This window comes from Pinus tabuliformis, chromosome 1_2 (assembly GCF_031772625.1).
Source record: "Pinus tabuliformis cultivar Carrire ecotype Pingquan chromosome 1_2, CPIR1, whole genome shotgun sequence".
Taxonomy (NCBI): domain Eukaryota; kingdom Viridiplantae; phylum Streptophyta; class Pinopsida; order Pinales; family Pinaceae; genus Pinus; species Pinus tabuliformis.
Window position 1 is genome coordinate 583,577,060 of NC_142298.1, and position 5,307 is coordinate 583,582,366.

Sequence of the window (5,307 nt, forward strand, 5' to 3'; positions counted from 1 at the left end):
AATTTTTCCTTTAAAGAGAAGAACATAAACAATAATAGATTGATTTACTTATCTTTTCTGCAAATTTTTGGTTAATCTGCAAAACAACTGGGTCAAGAGTGCTCCACCCAACCAATGAGCATGGTTTTTAACACCATAACTCCCCTTGAACTAGTTAACACATCCAGAGAAGGAGGCTCCAAGCAGCTCAAGAATCCTTCACTTGTCAGCGTCCTTCCTACCTCAATAGCATCCTATCTTGGCTTCCTTGTCCCAAATGGGATTATTTATCTCTATGGTGAGGAATAACTATATTCTAACTATCTGGTAAGTGAAACTCTATTTTAGCACTCTTTCCCATATTTTTGGTTGATCGTAGTTAATATTACTTAAGAAAAATAAAACAATATTTGTTATCCATCTATGACCTTTCACATGGCCCGCAATTTTACCAAAATAATGTGGTAAAACAAAATATTTACAACTTTTTATCGAGGGGTGTTACATCTTCTCCCTTTCGAGGGAAATATCATCCTCGGTGTTTCCTGGCCTTCAAATAAAATTAGAACATGCCTCACGCGTAGAATATTCATTCTCCTTGGTAGCCTTTTTTGGGCTGAAATACTTCCACCTCCCTCTAACCTGGGTGATTACATGCCTCTGTGGCCTGATTTTTTTCTCTGGTAGAGAATGCACAAGAATTGGATATGGAACACTTTGTCTAGCTTGACCTACTTCAACATTTATTAGGGATGACACTATTTTTCCTCAATCATCTTCTTAAAATAAACATATATTTATTATATCATTTAAAACTTTTTATAGGCATCATGTATGGGTGACCATCATGTATCACGACCTGTCAAGGGTTAGCAACCTGCACTCAATAAGAGTTAGCAGTATTGTTACAATTCATCAATCAATAAGGAACCATTATGTGATTTTGTTGTAAATTCCAAACATTGGAAGTATAAATCCATAGTAGTAATATCACAAAAACCATTTATGATTATAATTATTTTTTTATATCATTATTTCTTTATCAATATTTTGTCCTTAATTAAAAATTTAAGGAATATTTCTTTTCCTTATCTTTAGTCTGTTATTTAAATACTGTTATACAAAATGTACGAATGTGGATAGAAGTATCTTCTCTAGTCTTGGTGGACTGACCTAGAACAACAGAAAGACAAAGGCGCTATTTTTTTCTTGAAAGTAAATAGATAATGGGATGAAAGTTACCTGGGATCCTTCGTATTCTTCACTCCTTCCTTGGCTTGAATGATCCAATCCTAGCTCTAAATGTTATTATTAGAACATGGACAGTCAGATAACACAAGCCAACAATCCACATAATCTATATAGCATCATCTAATCACTTTATTCAATAGATCAACATGGTATTGAAATGTATGAAACCATAACATCATATATAGGAAAACAAAGAACTCTTGTCATTAATATAAATGGAGTGAGTTTCAACCAAAAATAGGTGTTTATCCTCTAAAAGATTTCCTTGAAGTTGACTTGTCCTTTCCTTGTCACAAAGTTCACCTCTAATCACCCTAATGCATGGGAAGATATCTGTCACATCAGCAACATAAGGGTAGAATCACTCTCCAAAATTGAACCCCTTGCCTATGGATGGCAGTAAATATATAGGTGAAGGAGGTAGTTCATGAATTCTTATCCTTTTACCAATTAGGGCTTGAGATCCACTCTTGATGGGTGGATGAGATCAAGGGATAAGGGACGAAAACTCAAATGTAGGATAGGATAGGATTCAAGAGTTTTATCTGAGGTAAATGGTTACAACAAATCTTGGAAGCTTCTAGAAGAAGAGGCTTCAATATTCTCTCTCTTTTCCCCAAATTTGTAGAACCAATGCAATTGCATAATGGAGCAACTTGTAGGTGATCAACACAATACACAATGGAGTAACTTGGTTATGAACGTTCTCCAGTAGGAGGCCAGGGAGCGTTGGTCCTTAAAATGGCTAAATGAAGGTGTTTCCAGGCATAAACTCAAGGATAATAATGATTCATGCTTAGGGACTTGTGGTATGATTATGAGAAGGAGGTAAAAGATTTTTGATTGATCTAATTGAAGGCCTATTGATCAAATGTGACAAAATGGCCTATAATATATTTCCCCCTAAAGCGCAAAGTTAGAAATGATAACTAATGACTGAAGTGCTTTACCTTGTGACAAGTCGAGATCAAGAACAACTAGAGTGATCATTATCTGTTACAATACATTTATGTCATGGGATATTTTTTGAGGGAAGCATACCCATACTCAGCACATAAGCTAATCATTACATGTACAATGACAAAAATGTCCACGAAAGACTAATGGTGGACCCATGGCTAGATGAATGTTTGTATGATCGTATCCATCATACATTGTGATCCTGAATTACTCTTGAAATCAGAGTCCCAATGGATGAAACTAGATCTGGGGTCTTCTATCTCGTTCACATGACCAACAATGTACATGTCTAACAATGTGAATCAACGAGGTGGAGTCGAACATGGTAGACACCATCGACTAATGATGTAAGCCGTTAATAGATGTGAGAGAAACCAACGATGATGTTAATGGCTCTCAAGGTACTCTAATACAATCTATATGGTGTGAATAAATGAGTTGATGTCAAACACCACACAAAATATTTCAGTCGAAGGCCAATGATGAAAACATGTCACCGAGAGCGAGGAAACTTGCCATTGATATATGAAAGAACCAGGGTACCAAAGGGTGTTTCTAAGTCAGGTTCCTAGATAATGAACTAATGTCAACACGAAGTGACCCATCGCAAGAGGTCCTTGATGTATTCTGCCATCAACGACATGAAACAAGTATGATGATTTGAGACAGAATTATCAGAATGATGTTGATACAAAACTGGATCAAGAAAGACAAACATGGAATGAAGGTTTAAGAGTATTATAATAGATATTAACTGAATGACCTCTCTTGAGCACACTGGCAACACCGAATGGAGTTGGAAAAATTAACCCAAAACCAAAAGTGGAGGCTTTGAAAATGATATGATAAACCAAAAGAAAAGTAGATTTCCCGACCCAAAAACTAAGGATATGAAGTGGAATAGTGTTGTTTTCAAGAGAAACTCACTGCCATTAGAAAAATGGAGTACCCTGTTTTCCCAATTTCCCCAACCATACTGGCCAATTCCTCTTTATTTTTTAAGAAGCTTGAGGAGGATAATATATTCTTGATCTGTAAGTCCATTGTTCGTATGAATCCCTTTGAGAATATTTAATGAACCTAGAGAAGGAGTGGTTTGGTCCTGTCATGAATGATGAGTCCATCATTGTTGATGTTTTAACGAGTCTAGCGAAGGTATAACTCAACATATTTTTCATGTTTATAGAGTTTGAAAAAGAGGCAAAAAAGAAAACTCTAGATGTTCCTTTTTTAGATAGTCCCTTAGGTCCAAAAAGGCAGAAAATAATACCCAAGAGAACCTCTTAGCCATTTTTGACTAAGGTATTCCTTTTTCGTAGTTAACCTATCTATGGAGTCCAAAAAAGTGATAAAAGTATACTCCTTGGTCAAAATGATCTGTTCAAAACATGGAAAAATCCACCAAAAAGTTGTCGACCTACTCAGAACATCACAAAAGGATTAAACATACTTGTTTAATGCTAAAAATAGGTTGTTACTAAGTCAAAACATTAAATGAAAATAAAATAATGGAAGAAACAACCATGAATACCCAAAATGACTATTCATATTTACCATTTCAGAATTACCTTCAACAATGAGATTTCTGAGTAGTTTTTTCCCTCGATCTTCTACAACTAATTGTGCTCATCTGGTCGATCATTTCAGGTGTCATCACTTTCAGGTAGGAGATAAGACCTTTCTCTTTCAATTCATGGTTCCATTTTATGATTTCATGCAATTTTTTGGTATTTTTGAGGGCCCTGGGGGTCTAAAAAATTTCCCTAGGACCAACGCAGGCCGAGGGAGTAGAAAACTACTTTGCACCTACGTGAGGATACATTGTAGGTAGGAGGTGCAATGCTCTGTCTTCTTCCTTTGGGGTGCGTTAAGCGCAAATCCCAAATTTGTTTTCTAGTTTCCCTTCAAATTTTTTTAGTTTTGTTGCATGGAAAGGATCCTAATGATTCTCTCTTTGATGTTTCAGGTATTCATTAGTATAAAATGGTTTTCATTTGGAGAGAAAGAGAACACAAAGAATAGGATTTAAATTCAACTAATGATCCTGCTACCATCAGACACTAAAGGATTGTGGATTGTTGAAATTCTTCTGGTTTCCTGGTATGAGGAAAAAAATGGAGCTACTCGAATATCTTGTTCATTCATGGGATGTGCAAGCACAGGAATTCTAGTTTGGAGAACATATCCTCAAGGTCACAATAGATGACATATTTTCTGACTAGTTTATCTAGTATAGGTGCCCTCATCTCTCTGCTAGGTGGGAAAAGGGGTGGCGAAATAGTGAAAGACTACATCGTTACTACTGCAAACATTTATCCAAACCATTTAGAGATGGAAAGATCAGTAAAAAACATGTAACCTATTTTCCCTTATGAACGATCTTGTTCATTATGCCCAGATTGCAGTGCTTAGAGAAAAAATTATTCAACTGGAGTGAGGGGTATTGGTCAATATGAAAGAACAACTTACTTAAGCAAGAGAGTGAAAGTTGAAAAAAGTTTGATACAATTCCATATTAGTCTCTTTTTCCCTAGAATAGATTCCACTACTTCAGCCTCAACATATTACACTTGAGCCCATTGATCTGAGGGTACCACAGATGAGGAGGTGGATAGATCATATATCCCTACATGCAGGTTCATTGACAATTGTATTTTCACCAGCATTCTTTGGATGGCTACGCATACAGTTCATTATGGTCAATGATTATCCGTACACAAGGATGGACTTCCGTGATGACCCTAAGCTCGTGCTTCCTGAGGGTGAGTGATAGGATGTTATAGGTGAGATATTTCGACCATTTGAAGTTTTGAAAGTTTTAATTTTTTTTTTTTTGTGTTTTTGATGTTTCTAAGACTTAAACTATTGATTGGTCATGCAAATATTAGGCCTGTTTGATCGATAGGTTCTTCATATCTCCATTGTACATAATAATAGACACAAGGAGTAGTAGAGCCAGCACAGGTTGTTGGAGTAGGATGTGATGTGCTATGATATCTAAATGTAGCCGAGATCCTAACTGAGGTGGAGCGTGACATGGAGGGGTTGACTCACGGGATTGATGAGACCGCGATCGACTAGGTTCCATTGCGAATTCAACAACACACCTTCGAAGTG